Raw genomic sequence first — 18,225 nt, forward strand, 5'->3', positions numbered from 1 at the left:
GCTGACACTGTAATCATCCACTTTCTGAGAGAGTGATGGATATAACCCAGGAAAAGAGGAAAGAAATCTCTTATCAGTATAATCACCCATTGTAATGGGGATTACTAAAGATCATGTGAGAGCTCTCCAGAGTTTCTAAGGGGAGGGTTCTGAGGTTGTGGGTGGTAAAGGATCAAGCCCAAGGGAGTGAGTTCCTGGGTAAGTTGCAGAAGGAAATGTTTCTGGTTGTTGAATGACAGTAGGGGAGGAATTTAAAATTAATAAATGTTGTTGGGGTTTGCATGAGGTCTTTGGTTGCCTCTACCCCCACCAGGACCCTTGAGAAGAGGGGAGTGTCCTGGATGGGTTCAAAACACTAAGGCTGACCAAAGAGGAAGGTTTCTGCCAGTAAAGAATTAACCTTGAGAAGGAGGTGTGTTCCAGGTGGGAAGTAGAAAATCCCAGCCTGGGAGCAGGAGCACTGAAGAGCTGTTTGGAGCCAAAGGTGGTTGCCTGAAGAGGTACTCCTTTGGAGGAGAGCATGGACAGACAGGGAGGTCTGATCCAAAGGAAGATCTGCTTGCTGCAATCATTGCTTTTGATTTGCAGGTCATGGAGAATGTGGGGTTTAAGCGTCTGCTCTGTCTGTTAGCCTCAAATTATAAAGTGCCCAGCAGGACAATCTTTAGTAGACTGGTGACAAGCAAACAAAATGGTGGAAGGCTTACTGTAAGCCTTCCGCCATTTTGTTTAGTGCCGCCAGCTATGCTCTCTTCTTTTGAAAGTTACTCTAAAAGTTTTTTGCTAATTTCTTGGATAGTGAAGATTATCAAATATCTTTCCTCTGAAGCAGCCTGTAGAGGTGAAACAGGGAACCCTGTCGGGATTCAGAGTTTAGAAGATATGCCGGATGCAGCACATTGAGAAAGCAGAGAGATTGAAAGGTCCAAGATAAGTACTGTGTATAGTTGCAGCCAACATTTATTTCGTCTTTTTCAGCCTATTCTGTATCTATGGAAGATTATTTGTCATTTAGAGACATTGATAATGCTAAAATGGAGGGGTTTTTTATGACTTATGATTGAAAGGAGCCTCCTACAATTCTGAAGGTCTTGGTCTTACAAATATGAGTGACTCTGATATTCACTGAAGTCTTTTTTTCTCCACTTTAGATATATACATATACATTGTTTAAGAAATTAAATGACAACCCTGGCAAAGGCTGGGGAAGTGGGTAAACAACACAGTTACTGCTACTAGACCCTCCCCAATAATTACACCTGGGGGAATTATGTGCTACTGAGCCATGCAAAATTTGTGCAGAATTCCCCTCCTCAAGAGACTGTGCAGAATTCTACCTTTCCCGCACAGATCTCTGTGCAGTCTGCTGAATATGCTCTGTTTCAGGCTCGCTACCTCCCATCCTTCTCTCTCTGCCTACCTGCCCACGTACCACTACAGTGTGGCATGAGAGAGGGGCTGCACAGCTTCATATCAGACTGCTGCTGCCTTCTCTGCTGCCTTGGTCCCCAGCAGCTCCTTTAAACCGCTTGGCTGTACAGAGGCCTGCATGGCTCAAAGGAAAAGCCAGGCCTAGAACAGCAGAGGAGAAGGAGGAAGCAGCTCCTCTCTCTTGCTGCGCTGTAGTGGTGCAAGTAAGCAGAGAAGGAGGGAGGGGAGCTTGGAAAAAAGGTGGACTGTGTGGGAGGAGGCTAGAAATGGTAGATGAAGTGTGAGGGGGCTGATAAAATGGTGGATTGGGGGTGGGTGTGTGTGTGTGTGTGTCATGGGAAATTGGATTCTTACAACAAATTACTTTCTTAGGCATTATTCCTTGTTATGTATCCTATACTGTTTATTGTAAGCCACATTGAACTCAAACTTGTTTGGGATAATGTGGGACATAAATGTCACAAATAAATACATAGATGGGAAGGGGATGGAGGGCTGCAGAAAAGTGTATGGGATTGTATGCGCCATGGGGGAGGGGAGGCCTGACGCAAGGTGGATGGGAGCTGGAGAAAGGGGGATGGAGTGGAGTGTGTCACAGGGGAGCTGGAGAAAGATAGAGTGTGTGCGTGTGTGTGCACATGCATGCCTGAGGGGCAATGTCAGCCCTTATAATGGGGAGATTCTGCACAATAAAATTAGAAATAAACAGCTAGATTCAGTGAATGACACTCAACAATCAGCATCAAAAAGTTTGGCGCTTAATGCTATTTTACATTGGGCACTGAAAGATACTATAGAATAGCAAGGCTTACACCTGCTGAAACCAGGTGTAATTCCCAGCATCCAATTTGGGCACACATCTCAAATGTTCTATAACAGTGTTTCCCAAGTCCGGTCCTGGAGTACCTCCCTTGCCAGTCAGGTTTTCAGGATATCCATAATGAAAATGCAAGAAAAAGATAGGCACGCACTGTCACCATTATATGCAAATTTCTTTCATGCAAATTCATTGTGGATATCCTGAAAACCTGACTGGCAAGGGGGTACTCCAGGACCGGACTTGAGAAGCACTGTTCTATACCACTGAGTGCAAATTGTAGGAACATCCTTGACCCGCCCATGCATTTCCCATGGCCACAACCCCCTTAGGTCATGCACTACAGGATTAGGGCACACTGTTATAGAATAGTGCATAGCAAAATATGCGCCCAATTCTAAATTGACCATTAGCATTTAATTATTGGCTCCTTGGTGAATTAAATGCAGCTCACACCATAGATCAGCGCCCAAGTTTGGGTACCACATGTAGAATCTGGGAGAAAGTTTGCAGAATTTTGAATATTGTGTGCAAAACTTTGATTTTTTTTTTTTTTTTTGCACAAAATTCCCCCAGGAGTAATGCATGAGCTACATTGTCTTACTTAGAGTTCTGCATGTGTTATATAATATTTGCAACACCCGTCCCTAGCAATTCACACTATAGCAGATGCAAGCACTTAATTGACAAGGTATTTCCAGGTCCGTTTTCAGTTTGCTGGAGTTAGGAATTTTGGTGTAAATCAGAAGATACAGGACTGGTTCACATGCAACATGGGGGCACCAGAAAGACAATAAACCTTTCTTCCTGAGGGAGATAAGTCCAAGGGTTGGGAAACAGGGCTTCCTGTGTTCTCACACAGATTTAAGTAAAAAGAGAGTCTGCTAATTTACAAATGAGTTCAAGACAGCAAACGTAAATGGAATATACTTTGGAAGCATAAACTTGCATTTGTTTGTAAATTAACAGTTTCTTTCTTTATCTAACTTCATGGTTCTCAACCCAGTCCTCAGGGCACACCTAGCCAATCGGATTTTAAGAATATTCACAATGTATATGCATGAGATAAATTTGTATGCACTGCCTCCTTTGTATATAAATCTCTCTCATGCATATTTATTGTGGATATCATGAAAACCTGACTGGCTGAGTGTCCCCCGAGAACTGGGTTGAGCATACCATCAAAATCAGCACTGTCAGGAAATTCACAAAACTCTAGTGCCAAAAAGCAAAATAAATAAATAAATAAAAATAATAAAGTAAAGAGTGTAGCACATAGGCACACTTTATTTTTCTCTGTGCATAGGAATAAACATAATACTGTAGAGCAGTGTGGAGGGGGGGGGGGGGGATGACTGCCAGCCAGTTGGGTTGTCAGGATATCCCTAATAAGAACATAAGCGTTGCCATACTGGGACAGACCAAAGGTCCATCAAGCCCAGCACCCTGTTTCCAACAGTGGCTAATCCAGGTTAAAAGTACCTGGCAAGATCCCAACACAGTACAATACATTTTATGCTGCTTATCCTAGAAATAAGCAGTGGACTTTCCCCAAGTCCATCTTAATAATGGCTTATGGACTTTACTTTTAAGAAGCTACCCAAACCGTTTTTAAACCCTGCTAAACTAACTGCTTTTACCACATTCTCTGCCAACGAATTCTCAATGAATATGCACAAATTAATCAAAGGATATTCACAATTTCAATATAGTTACTGCACCATTATATCACTTATATTACTAGTAACTATTCCAACCTTATCTTATTGTAATACTTTATTAGCAAACCATAATATTATTTAAAAAAAACCATACCACATATTACACACATTGCTAGCAATCCCCAATTAATTTCACAATTATAATCCAACACATAAGAGAATCCTCGTTGGAGCTTTAATAATGTCCCATTTAATTTTTATCCTTATACTCCTTCTTCAGTTCTTCAATGCGAGTACTACATGCCATGAATATTTCAATCACAAAACTAAAGTCACTTATCTTTTAGTCAGGCTGACAGTCCCACATTGTAAGAAATTGCAAATGTAAACTGCACATTAAACATTACTTCCAGCTGAAGGATTTACAAGTGCAAATCCCTTGTTCTCTTCTATGTACTACTACAACTCCATGGGAAGACTTAATTTGAAGATAATAATTACTGTAAATTCAATGCTCATTTCTCAACTCAAAACCCTGATTGGCTGGGTGTACCCTGAGTATTGGGTTTTGAGTCGAGAAATGAGCACTGAATTTACATGTACAAGAGGAACCAATTAAAAAGATGAGTGAAATAACTTTCTATTCATTTTTAAGGTGGCAGTAGGCACCACAAGGGTATTGCACAGTTGCCTCCAGGTTCAAATGAGCAGGTAGGTGACCCTTTATACCTGCCTTGGAGCAGATGTAAATACAGATCAGAAATATTTTTTTAAATGTGTATTCACATTGTAAAATGGGAAATGTACATATATTTCTGGACCACCCAGAACATGCCACCTAGAAAACTATGCATCTTGCAGCATCTATTCATAGTAACATAGTAAATGACAGCAGATAAAGACCAAAATGGTCCACCAAGCATGTCCAATCAAGTAGAGTTGCACCGCAATTCCATGCAGGCTACGTCACCCTACAGCATTGAGCCTGCCATGAGTGGGAAAGCACGGGGTACAATTGTAACAAAAATAAATAAAATAAAAAAATATTGTTTAAAGTGTGAAGATTGTTTAACGTTTGCTTTCATTCAATCCTCTTGCTACAGAGGGCTCTTCCATATTTATGCCAAGTGGATGGCACTCGAATTCTCCAATGATACCAGACAGACCTTTGTTTGTGTTGTATGCCATGAAGAAATAATAGAAGAAATCTGGACTGTCTAAAATTGGAACAAATTGCAACAGCTCAACTACAGACAGCAGCACATTACCAGGCGCCAAACTTTGGGTAGGGTTCGAATCATGATGAAGGGAACTGGCCAACATTGACTGTGACACAATATGGGGCTCATTTTCAAAGCACTGAGGGCCAGATGCATCAACCAAACGTAAAAAAAAATCTAAAACGTAAAAGTCCCTAACGAATTTGGAAAAAAACGAAGAATGCACCAAAAAAACAAGCCGCACATGTCCGGTGCAGTATTGTAAAGTACAATGCATTGAAGATTTGTTAAACTGGTTTAATCCCCCTCCGAAGGGACACCACCTTGTAAGTGGTGGAGGGGCTTCCGTGTTTCAATGACTCAGAGGGCTATGCTGAAGGGTTACCCATATCAGACAGGCCTCTGAGGAGAAACCAGACAAAGAGTGTCCCAAACTGGAGGATCCAAGATGGCGTCGAGGGAGGACTTATGTTAGTTGAGTTCCCGTTTTACACCAGAATACCTGAAGAAGTAGGCGCGCTCCCCAGAGAATGGGGAAGAAGAAAGGCAAAGCCGTGGTGTTGTCCTCCTCGAGCACGGCTGGGGTTCCCACCACTTCTCAGTCTACTTTGGAGAGATTCGGGGTCATAACGTAGGGGATATCGGTTCCTGCTTCGGGGAACAGCAAGGCTTTATTGCCGAATCTCAGTGGAGAGGGAGTGACTTTGAGTCCCCCTGTTGGCATGACCTCTCCAAGACCTGGAAACAGTAACACTTCGCTATGGAGGTCGACAGTGGAAACGCCTGAAGTGGGTTAGGACTTTCATGTGATCCGAGGAGGTCCTGGTGCAGCATTGACTCCAGATAATAAACCAACTGGGGGATTGGAGAGTGAGCTCTTCCCCCCGAAGATATCTGGAGCAGTTTCTGTGGAGAAATTGGACCTGGTGAAGCCAAACAATGTCACAATGGACGCACTATGGGAAGTGCTGCAGAGTGTGAATAACTCTCTTCTTCAGATGTCAAAAATTTTTTAGGAATAAATATGTGATTATATCAATACTTATCTAACAAAGTGGAAGTCCAAGATAAAAAAATAAAGACTTTGATTTCGGAAATGGTTTCTCTACGAAAATCAGTTAATCTGGTAATGAAGGACAATTGGAACTTCTGGAGAACCAATTAAGGAAAAATAACTTGAGAAAGATAAATTTTCCTAAAATACCCTGTATATAGAGTTATATTATTAGTGACTTTTGCCTTTGATTTAGATAGGAACAATGTTTTGAAATTGTATTTCCGACATATGGCTGATAGTTTTTTTGGGTTCAAAGATAAATATATTTGCTGACATATCAAGGGAATCACAGACTAGGAGGTGTGAACTTTTGGCTTTTAAGCCAAGAATCATTGCCCTAGGTGGGACCTTCCTAGAGCTATTCCCTTGTAAGTGTTTTATTTCCTGATTACTTATTTGTTGAACCCAGGAAATTATAAGAGTTTGTGGAGTTAAAAGAACAGATGAAGAACCCTCTGCAGCAACTTCCTTTAATTACCACTGTCCCGGCTGCAATTACCGATTAACCTTCCTCCCTCAGAAAATATGAATTGTAAGATTAACCATTCCGTGTTTTTCTTATTTTCTTTGAGATTGTTTTCCTGATCTTGGATCCCCCAATTGTGGACAATAATGTGGACGAACAAAGATGATATTTTTCCTTAATGTTTGTTTTAATTGATATTTTCTCTCTTCTTTCCCATTTATGTATTGGACATAAATGTAATATAAAATGAATAAATAAAATAATTAAAAAAAAACTGGTGTAATCCCCGTCGGTAATCGTCCCCTAAAGCATGCGCAGAGCAGCCAAGCGTTATGCTGACTGCTTTGCGCATATCACAAATCAAAACCACACACAAAAAAACAACATAAACACCTGGCTCCCCGCTTCCCCCTGCATCAAACAAAAATCAAAAAAGGATCGGGAGGGGGCAAAGGCGCTTGTCAGGAGCGTCCTGTATGGATGGCCCTGCCCCTCCCCCCCCGCCCGAGGTCCCCGCTGTTCCCGCTTCCCCCTGCATCAAAAATCTAAATTTTAGCAGCCCCGACCCCCCCTCCCTTCCTTTCTCTCTACTTTCTCCCACAGCTCCGCCTCCCACCATCCTCCGCCCCCGTGCCCCGCCCCCTGAGGTCATCACCGCCGCTCCCCCCCTCCACCGGGTCCCCCCTCTGCCTTACTGGGCCCGCGCAGCGCCTCTCACCTCTGTGTGAAGGCGCTGCACGGGCAAGAAGAACATCTGATCGCCGCCAGTCTTCAGGACATCTCTGCTTTCCTGACCTGGGCCCGCCCACGTCTGACATAAGTAACCTACATAGGTTACTTACGTCAGACGGGGGCAGGCCCAGGTCAGGAAAGCAGAGATGTCCTGAACACTGGCGGCAATCAGATGTTCTTCTTGCCAGTGCAGCACCTTCACACAGAGGTGAGAGGCGCTGCGCGGGCAAGGTAAGGCGGAGGGGGGACCCAGTGGAGGGGGGGAGCGGCGGTGATGACCTCAGGGGGGTGGGGCACGGGGGTGGAGGACAGCAGGAGGCGGAGCAGTGGGAGAAAGTAAAGAGAAAGGGAGGGGGGTCGAGGCTACTAAAATTTTGATTTTTGATGCAGGGGGAAGCGGGGAGCAGTGGCGACCTCGGGCGGGGGGGCAAGGGGCGGAGGATGGCGGTAGGTGGAGCTGTGGGAGAAAAAGGAGAAAGGGAGGGAGGGGAGGGGAGCCGGGGCTGATAAAGTTTTATAAGTTTTGTGCTTTTTAATGCAGGGGGAACGGGCAGCAGCGGCGACCTTGGGCGGGGGGGGGGCAAGGACGCTCATAAAGGACGTTCCTGACTAGCGTTTTTGCCCCTCCCTCCCGATTTTTTTTTCACATTAGAGTTTGGAAGCCGGGCAGCCCTAATGAGAGGTAAAGACCTCTCGTTAGCTTTCCTGGAGTTTTTCCTGCGTTAGGGCAAGCGGAAAACTTGCATCTCATTCCAATAGGGTTTCTAAACATTTGCTCATCTGCATTCCGTTTTCGGAAAAAGGCCTTTAATGCATGTCACGGTTTAAAACTTGTTCGTTAAAGGGTTGTAAAAGGGTCATTAAAGTTTAGTGCATCTGGCCCTTAGCCTTTCAAAGTTCCATAGAAAGTCTAAGTGCTTTGAAAATATGCCTCTATTTGTGCACTGTGGATACTAATAATAATCATCATAATAACATTCTTTGCTACTGCCATAGTTCTTTGCTTTAGTTCTTCTGATAATTCTGAGATGCTTTTGGACCCAATGTTGTACTTTTTAATAAGATTAAATTATACCCTTTCATTTTAAGTAATTCTTCTTTCAGATTCTTCAGATTGCTCTCATCTGCTTGATGCCTTTTGATTTTCTGTTCAGGCAGATTTATCATTTTGGCTTTCTTTTTCTAAATGATTCTGATTTGTTTATGTTATATCCTAGTTCCTTTATGGTGGCAAAAAGGCAGCAGAATACATTAGTTGGTTCATTTCTGCAATGGTTTCTGTTGGTATTGAACTGAACTATCCATCTTTGCTCTGCTTGAAGCAAGGCTCAACCTGGATCACCCCCAAAAATTTATTCTAGCCAAGCCGGAGTGAGTAATGACTTAAAAGTAAAAACAGCATGTCTTAATGGTAGCCTATATTGAAATGTTCTTATGTTAAGAGGGAAGTTAAGCATTGCCATAATGGGACAGATCGAAGGTCCACCAAGCCCAGCATACTGTTTCCAACAGTGGCCAATCCAGGTCACTAGCACCTGACAAGATCCCAAAACAGTACAATACATCCTATGCTGCCTATCCTACAAACAAGCAGTGGATCTGAAATGCTTATCTAATATAATAATTTGTACCGTCAATGTTCTATGGCTGGCTGGCTGGGTTCGTAGCATCTTGGTGACATTACCTCGCCTCCAGCGTTCCCTTCCCTCTCATTGTCCCGCCCTCCTCTGACATCATTTCATCTATACGCGAGGGCGGGACAATGAGAGGGAATGCTGGAGGCGACGTGAGCCCAGCCTGCTGCTGCTCAGATGGAGAGGAGGACAAAATCGCAGGACATCGAGGGGAGGGCAGAGGACAATCGATGGACATGGATGGGATGGGAGGAGAGGGGAGAATCGCAGGACATGGATGGGAGGGCAGGGCACAGGACAATTGCTGGACATGGAGGGGAGGACAGAATCACGGGACATCGAGGGGACGGGGACATGGAGGGGACGGCAAGGCAGAGGAGGATCGCTGGAAATGGAGGGGAGGCCAGAATTGCGGGACACAGAGGGGGCGGCAGGGCAGAGGAGAATTGCTGCACATGGAGGGGAGGTCAGAATCGTGGGACATGGAGGGGAGAGAGGAGAAATCGCTTCGACAGCAGCCTTAAAAACATAATCATCATTACAAGATAGCCTTGTTAGCACCCGTTTCATTTTTTTGAGAATGGGCCTTTTTTATTAGTATTGCATAAATCTCTAAAACTCAAGTTTTACAAAGCCAGGACATAAATGTCTAAAACTGAAAAATGTGCATCTGGCACATGGGCATGGTCTAGGCATGGTTTTGGTAGGACTAGGGCAAGCCAAATAATAAACATATATTCTCCATTTCAAAGAGGGAATGCACGTCTATATCCAAAAAGATTGTTAGGATTTTACACCTGCTACCTGGGACATCTAGATTCAGAAAAGTGCTCTATTGAGCAGCGCTTCACTGGAAGGCTTAGGGGAATTCATCCCTTATCCTCAAGAAATAGATGTCTTCTCACAGGGAAACTGGCAAAGGATACCAGACTCTGTGGCAGCTTCATAAAAAATAAATGTTTATATTCTTTAAGGCCTGGGTATCCAAAAATGGTTAATTGCCAGATTTTCCTTGAAGTACAGAAACACATCCTGGTAACTTATCTGCTACCGAGACAGCCCAGATGAATTTAAACTAGATAACAAATGCATCACAGGTTTTTAGAACTTTACCATCCCATCAGGTTACTTATTAATACAATTACTGCTAAGAGGTGGTAGGAGTAGGGTGTCCAGAATATGAATGTGGGAAGGGAAGTATTGAGGTTAATATGTCATTTATAGATACAAAAAGAAATTGCATAATTTATTTTAAATAATTTTGGGATCCTTTTACTAAAATGTGCTGAAAACTGGCCTTTACATGTTCTAACGCGGGACTTTCCTGCCTGCTAGGCCCAGATTTAATGTGACGCTTTTTTGGACTTATTATTTTTTCTTTTTTAACAGGTCATGCCAAGAGTTAATGCAGGCTTCATTCAACAATGCTGGAGTTAGCAAAAAAAACAAATTTAACATAAGGTAACTCATCAAAAGACCTCAGCAGTGCTAGTCAAGAAGTATAACTGATCTCATCGAGAATTATGCACTACCGTCGTCACTGGTCTTTTCTCTTCTCATATTTTGACTCGTCTATAAACTTTGCACTACTCTAATATATTTAAATAATGCACTTATCTTATGTCCTATTAGGAGGTACAAAGTGCTCCCATGTTTAACTCTGTTAACCAGTTAGCATGCACTAATCATAATGCACGAGTAATGTTTCCATTCTCTAAGACATGGCCCCCCCAAAATATTTTTTTAAATATGCAAAGTGTGAATTACAGTGCACAGACAGGTAAAAGACTGCAAAATGCTTTAATGTTGTTTTGTGGTAGCCTGTTTTCCTGAGCTAACACTACATTAAGAGGCCCTTTTACTAAGCCACGGGAAAAAGTGGCCTGCGGCAGTACGGACGATTCTTTTGGGTGCGTGCCGGGCCAGTTTTTATTGCTCCTGGATAATGGGCCTTTTTTAAGGTGCCAGAAATGGACATGCAGCAAAAGAAAAGACGTCTATTTTCAGCCTGAGACCTTACCACCACCCATCGACTTAGCAGTAAAGGTCTCATGTGCTACCTGGGCGGCAGGCATGCAGCACACACCTACTACCATTTACCGCTGGGTAAGTGCCACACGGTAGAAAATAGAAATTAAATATTTTCTACAGTGTGTTTTCAGCATGTGCCAAATTCAGAATTACCTCCCAGGTTTAGCCGGGCAGTAATGCCGATTTGGTGCACACTGGACACGCATAGGCTTTTTACATGCCTTTGTAAAAGGGCCCCTAACTTCTTAACATCTTTTAGTACAAGGAACCCTTAGTAAGCAAATATGTTAACATTACATATTTCATATATGCTGTTAAGTTTCTATCGCTTGAAACAAGCTTTGTGTAGGTGTTGTAAAGCAGAGAAAGAATTTAGGTACTTTCAGAGGTAGGTAACTCAGCCGTGACATTTCAGTGTTGATACCACCAAATGTCACATCAGCCTTTCAACTTGCCTTTTTGATTCTGATGTGTTTGTAGCCCTGCTGATTTTTTCTTTGAACTTATTGAGCAGAGGTTCTTTAAAGACATAGGTCATGCAAGTTGGGGGAATAAAATAGGAGATGAAATATTCACAAATGGCTATCTGTGTAATGATTTATCCTGATCCCAACTCTACAAATAATATTATTAGGCCTAGGCAGACTGTTCTGTGAAAAATCTGGAATGCCTCTTTCTCATAAGACCCTGCTTCCTTCCTTGCATCAAGATGGCCACAGACTTCAAAACAATGCTGTCCAATTCTAAGGCCTGGAGCTGGGTAGAGTCTCCCTGGCATCAATAACAGAAGAGGATCAGGTAGTGTTAGCAGTGAGAACCATACCATGAAGATGCATCTTGCTGTTGCTTCTTTACTGCCATCAGTAGGTACAGTTTGTCTCCTTAGTCTAGAGTGGGGAGGGGAACTAGTGTAGAGAGGCCATATTAGCAAGAGGAGGGTGATTCAGTATCAGCACCTGGAGAATTTCAGGGGAGCTGACCCTCTTCCCCCCCCCCCCCAAAAAAAAACAAAAACCCCAAAACCTATGCTTATGCTCTCAATCCCTACCAGCTCAATTCCTACTTTCTTCCTCCCAAGCCCTCACAGCCCAATGGGAGAACAGCTCTCTGTAAATGTCATGATGTTCTTGTGTGGGCAGAGGTGAAGTGGTGAGGGCAGAGATTGAAGGGTGGAGCAAGGGATCCGAGACAGAACTAGTGGGGGGGGGGGGGGAGGGGAGCAGCAGCAATGGACAGCAGGCAAGTGGGGGGTAAGAGACAAAAAAGGAAGATTGATGGAATGAGAGAGAAGTGTCAAAAGAACTGTACAGGAGAAGACAAAAGTTGAGATGGCAATGACAGCAAGGGAGATACTGTAGTTGTGAAGAACAAAACAATGCTGAGAAGTAAAATGAGGGGGAGGGGGGAGTCACAGAGAGAGAAAGAGAAATGTAAAATGAAAAGAATGCCCAGGAAAAAGAAATCAGGACAGGAGAGATGAAAGAGTATGGTAAATGGGACTTGATATACTGCCTTTCTGTGGTATTTTGCAACTACATTCAAAGCAGTTTACATATATACAAGTACTTATTTTGTACCTGGGGCAATGGAGGGTTAAGTGACTTGCCCCGCAGTCACAAGGAACTGCAGTGGGAATTGAACCAGTTCCCCAGGATCAAAGTACACTGCACTAACCACTAGGCTCTAAGTTTTGCTAGAAGGGTGATTAGCACTGATTCAATGCTAAACAGGGAGCTGAAACCTGATTGGGATTCATGCAAGTCCTATTGCCTGTTGTTTTGGATGAGCCTGGTAGCTAATCTCCAAGGATTATTAATAACATTTATGTAGGTGGTATATGTTGACACTTAACTAGACACCCCTCCCCCCTTTCTGAGGAGTGTTTTTAGTAAATTAAATCCTAGTAATAATCTATTTCCAACTTTTACTTTGTTGTTCTAGTGACATTTTATCATTTTACAATTGTTATGATACTTTATACAGTATTAAATTGTTTATATCAAGCTAGAGTTGTTATACACCACTCAGGGTAAATCTCTGCATAAAGGTGACTAATAAAGCTTAATAAATGTAATGGGGTGTGTATATTTTACACCTGTTCCAAAAGGTTGTAAATGTATGCTTTCTACTAGAGCTGTACCAACTAGCATATTTTACCTTCCGGCCAAATATGAATAATAAGCATTGAGCTTAACATAAATGATAATAAAAGAAGCAAAGTGATTATGTGTTTATTTCAATAGGATTTAGCATAGTAGAGCCACAGATTAGTCGTATTTCAATTTATATCACTATGCAGACAACTACAAATAATATATTCAGGGCCAAATCAAATACAAATATTTGGTAAAGCCCTACATTCTACCCCTGGTTGCACTTATGCATATAAGGAGGCAAAGGACAAAACCTGTATGCTTTGTAACATTAGAGAACAGTTATGTTGACAGTGCATTAATACTGTTAAAATCACCTCTCACAGTTTTAATTAAGATAGCAACTATTGCCTGAACCGGGTGGGATGAGCTTAGAATTGGAAAGGCAAACAATTAAATCTATAAAGCCACAGTCATATGATTCCGTTTAATGGAATATTTCTCTAACAAAATTATGCTTGGGAGGTCAAGATAGGCATATTAGCATGCTGGCATCCTGATATTGTCCTATTTGCGTTTTTGTTTTTTAATTTTTCCTTTTAGAAATATGCCTAAGCAGAAAAGCAAAATTATGCATCTGTAACAGGTGTTCTCTGAGGACAGCAAGACTAGTATTCTCACAGATTGGTGATATCCCCCCAATGGAGCCGCACTGCGGCCACTACCCTGTATTTCCGTACCTTTAAGAAGCTTTTCTTAGGCCTGCATCATGCATGCACAAGTGCCTTCCCATCAGCCCGTGTCACACGGGACCTACAGTTTGATCAAAAAAATATATAAAAGAATGCAAATCCTAAGGGAGATTGGAAGGTATGTGGATCAGAGAACACCTGCTACAGGTTAACTTTGCTTTCTCCAAGGACAAGCAAAACTTAGTTTCTCACAGATGGAAAGCCCTAGCTATCTAGCTCACTGAAAACAACAGTCAATAGGGACTTGCAATGACAAGGCCAACCATAAGAACATAAGAATAGCTGTACTGGGTCATACCAATGGTCCATCTAACACAGTATCCCTGTTTCCAGCAATAGCCAATCCAGGTCATGAGTACCTGGCAGAAACCCAAATAGTAGCAAAATTCCATGCTACCAATCCCAGGGTAAGCAGTGGCTTCCCTATATCTATTTCAATAGCAGACTATTTATTTAATACATTTATAGCCCACATTTTCCCACTAATTGCAGGCTCAAGGTGGCTTACACTAATCTGTAGGGAGGCTACAGTGCATGAAGTACAATTATACAGTTGATAGTAAGATAGTAATATCATTTGAAACAACAATATATAAGAGATAATAAGATAATTAGAGGGCATAATTGAACACGAACGCCCATCTCCATGGGCGTCTATCTCCGAGAACGGGTAAGTGAAGGGGCGGGACAAACCGTATTTTCGAAAAAAATGGGTGTCCATCTTTTTTCCGATAATACGATTTGTGCCAGCCAAATGCATCGGATTGTGCGGATTTGAGCTGGGCGGTATAGTTTTTCAGCGATAATGGAAACCAAAGGCGCCCAGCTCAAAAACGACCCAAATCCAAGGCATTGGGTCATGGGAGGGGCCAGGATTCGTAGTGCACTGGTCCCCCTGACATGCCAGGACACCAACCGGGCACCCTAGGGGCACTTGTAACAATTAAAAAAACAAACTACCTCTGAAGTCCATAGCTCCCCTTCCCTTGGGTGCTGAGCCCCCAAATCCCCCCCAAAACCCACATCCCCACAACTCTACACCATTACCATAGCACTTATGGCTGAAGGGGGGCACCTAAATGTGGGTACAGTGGGTTTTGGGGGCAGTTTGGAGCGCTCCCATTTACCACCACAAGTGTGACAGGGGGGGGGGATGGGCCTGGGTCCACCTGCCTGAAGTCCACTGCACCCACTAACAACTGCTCCAGGGACCTGCATACTGCTGTGATGGAGCTGGGTATGACATTTGAGGCTGGCATACAGGCTGGAAAAAAAAAAGGTTTTAAAGTTTGTTTGTTTTTTTGGGTGGGAGGGGGTTAGTGACCACTGGGGGAGTCAGGGGTGGTCATCCCCGATTCCCTCTGGTGGTCATCTGGTCATTTAGGGCACTTTTTTGGGACTTGTTCGTGAAAAAAAAGGGTCCAAAAAAAGTGACCCCAAATTCCCGCTTAAAAATGCCTGTCTCTTTTCGATTATCGGCCAAGGACGCCCATCTCTCCTCCGGCCGATAAACACACCCCAGTTCCGCCTTCACCAAACCTCCAACACGCCCCCCGTCAAACTTTGGCGTTTCCGCAACAGATTTGCAGTTGAAGACGCCCAAAATCAGCTTTCGATTATACCGATTTGGGCGGCTCATGGGAGAAAGGACACCCATCTCCGATTTGGGTCGAAATATGGGCCTTTCGAAAATAAGGCGGTTAGTGTCCTTGAACCTTGTTAAGACTAAAAGTTGAACAGATGTTGAACCTGGAGCATAAGTTTTTGTAAACAGTACAGACTTCAATAATTTTCTGAAATTTAGGTAGATCTGGGTAGATTTTACTGATTTGGGTAAAGCATTCCACAATTGTGTGTCTATAAATGTAAAAATTGGAGGCAGACATAGATTGTACTTAAGACCATTACATCTGGGTAGTGTAATTCAGTAGGATCGTGAGAGACTGGATCTATATGTAGGTGGTAAATCAATCGGTTCGAGCATATATTCTGGAACTTCTCCGTAGATTATCCTGTGAATTAAAATGGACTTCTCCTCCAGGAATTTGTCCAAAACTTTTTAAAACCCAGATATGCTAACCAATGTTATGACTAACTATTCATTGAGTGAAAAAACATTTCCTCCTATTTGTTTTAAAAGTATTCCCATGTAACTTCATTGAGCTGCCCCTAGTCTTTGTACTTTTTGAAAGAGTAAAAAAAAAAATTGTTTCATTTCTACTCATTGTACACCACTCAGGATTTTGTAGACCTCAATCATATCACCCCTCAGCCGTCTCTTCTCTAAGCTGAAGAGCCCTAAACTCTCGCCTTTTCTCATATGAGAGGCGTTCTATCCCATCATTTTGGTCTCTCTTCTTTGAACCTTTTCTAATTCTGCTATACCTTACTTGAGATAAGTGACCAGAATTGAACACTCTGCTCAAGTTCAGGTCATCCATGGAGTGATATAGAGGCATTATAGTAATCTTGGTCTTATTTACTATCCTTTCCTAATAATTCCTAGCATCCTGTTTGTTTCTTTTTTTTTTTAGCCGCCGCTGCCACACACTGGGCAGAAGATTTCGGCATCTTGGCTACAATGACACCTAAATCTTTTTCTTGAGTGCTAATTCCCAAGGTAGACCATAACGTCAGGTAACTATGATTTGGATTATTCTTCCTAATGTGCATCTCTTTGCTTTGTCCACATTAAATTTAATCTGCCTGTTTAATGCCCAGCCCTCCAATTTCCTAAGATCTTCTTGCAATTCTTCAGAGTCTGCGTGTTGAACAACTTTGCATCATCTGCAAATTGAATCACCTCACTTGCCCTTCCAATTTCCAGATCATTATAAATAGGTTAATAGCACCAGTCCCAGTACAGATGCCTGCAGCACTCCACTAGTCAACCTCCCCCATTGAGAATAGCCATTTAACCCTACCCTCTGTTTCTGTCCAATAAACAATTCATTATCCACAACCAAATATTGCCTCCTATCCCATCACATTTTCTCAGGAGTCTCTCATAGAACTGTGTTAAAAGCTTTCTGAAAATCTTAGATACACATCCATCAACCAGCTCACCTTTATCAACATGTTTATTCGCACCTTCAAAGAAATGAAGTAAACTAGTGAGGCAAAACCAAAACCAATACCACTAACAAAATTAATACGCCTGTTGTGAAGATGCAGCCTGGAACAGAAAAGTATAGCCTAAGATGGTGGAGTTAGATTCTAGACTGCAAACAAATTCTGCAGGACTGACCACCTTAGGATGAAACTTGGGATGCATGCAGAGAACTACTTTGTCATGACAAAATCTGGTTAAAGGTGAACCACTAGGGTCTGAAACTAACTCACCCTGCAAATTGAAGCAACTGCCACCAAAAAATGAGATCTTTCACATTAGGTACCTCAGGGGAGATGTCCCTGAGAACTGTAGTAGAATTAGTCTCTACTATAGTCAAGGAGTTCAGGAATCTGTTTTAAGTGGAGGTATCATCTTGGGAGCTCCTCTTCAGAGCTTCCTGGAGTGTTTTGACTGTTTAGAACTGTGGCTTATACCTCAGAAATGCATAGTGATCAATCTAATACTCTCATGGTGGTGACTTTGGAGGCCAGTTGGTCAATGTCGCAAAAGCTGAATGTACCAGTTCAAGTGTCATCAGCTTATCTTTCTGCTCTGGTAACCAAAGTGGAAAGTATTGCCAAGAGTCCTGAGGAGTAAAGAACAGATTTTTTTTTTTTTTTTAAATCTTGAAATCAACAGTGAAGAAGTGCAGTGACAGGTCTTAAAGCCATCACCGTGAAGTTAATCCACAATAAGACTGATACATCAACAAGCCTGAACAGGAGAATTTTAATAGGCATCTAATTTACAATTGCTCAATTTTCCTAGATGTAATGGTATGACACCTAGACGATTGTTCAAAAAAGATTTGATCGAGGTATTGCACGTCTCTTCTGAAGCTATTTCCCTGGTGATAAATGGTTTGCAAGTGAGAGTTTTGGATAAAGATAATTAGACTATCTTTGAAAGTACTATCATGAAAGAACTGGTTAAAGCAACTCTACTTTTATCTTTTGTTTTTGAACAGGACTTGAATGCAGATATGCAAATGTATTTTCATAATTCCCAAAAATAATTTTGGGTCCAAGGATATGGATTATCCTGATGTAGTAAAAGCTACACCAAGAGATATGTAAGGCATTTTTGACAATGCATTAAGAAATGAGGGAGCTTGGGGGCCTCTTTCTTGTTAAGATTTCCTTCTAAATGTTATGTTCATACTCTGGCTAAGTATATATTTTTCCTTCCTGAATAATGAAGGCTCTTCATTGATGCTAAG

General features: G+C 42.4%; 1 long non-coding RNA gene across 1 annotated transcript in view; it reads right to left on the minus strand.

Moving 5' to 3' along the window:
• Positions 1-756: 756 nt before the first annotated feature.
• LOC115468601 overlaps positions 757-18,225 on the minus strand; it is a 29,410-nt gene continuing 11,941 nt past the window's right edge. Inside the window, exons 2-3 of the long non-coding RNA XR_003941894.1 lie at positions 2,492-2,501; positions 757-769 (exon numbers count right to left, since the gene is read on the minus strand). This is a non-coding gene — a long non-coding RNA (uncharacterized LOC115468601). The remainder of the gene's footprint in view (positions 770-2,491; positions 2,502-18,225) is intronic.

This window comes from Microcaecilia unicolor, chromosome 4 (genome assembly GCF_901765095.1).
Source record: "Microcaecilia unicolor chromosome 4, aMicUni1.1, whole genome shotgun sequence".
Lineage (NCBI taxonomy): Eukaryota > Metazoa > Chordata > Amphibia > Gymnophiona > Siphonopidae > Microcaecilia > Microcaecilia unicolor.